At 46.7% G+C, this 304-nt stretch overlaps 1 protein-coding gene across 1 annotated transcript in view; it reads right to left on the bottom strand.

Annotated features, from left to right (window-relative positions):
- Positions 1-304, bottom strand: part of LOC106870134 (cholesterol transporter ABCA5) — a 57,112-nt gene that overhangs the window by 10,773 nt on the left and 46,035 nt on the right. The gene's annotated exons all lie outside the window — the stretch shown is intronic.

Here is a 304-nt window from a genome sequence, read left to right as displayed (position 1 = left end):
CTCTCTCTCTCTCTCTCTCTCTCTCTCTCTCTCTCTCTCTCCTATCTCTTTCTCTTTCTCTCTCTCACGTCTTTGTCTTTCTCTCTCTCGTCTCTCTCTCGTCTTTCTCTCTCATCTCTCTCTCCTCTCTCTTGTGTCTCCCTCTCTCTTCCCTCTCTCACGTCTCTTTCTCATTTTCACTCTTTCTCATTTTTACTCTCTTTCTCTCTCGTCTCTCACCTCTCACTCTGACTCTTTCTCTGTTGCTCTCTCTTTTTCGCTTTATCTCTCCCCCCCTCTCTCTCTCTCTCTCTCTCTCTCTCTC

The sequence above is a fragment of the Octopus bimaculoides genome, chromosome 20 (genome assembly GCF_001194135.2).
Source record: "Octopus bimaculoides isolate UCB-OBI-ISO-001 chromosome 20, ASM119413v2, whole genome shotgun sequence".
NCBI lineage: Eukaryota > Metazoa > Mollusca > Cephalopoda > Octopoda > Octopodidae > Octopus > Octopus bimaculoides.
Note: the sequence above shows the minus strand (reverse complement) of the source record. Positions and strands in the feature narration are given on the sequence as shown.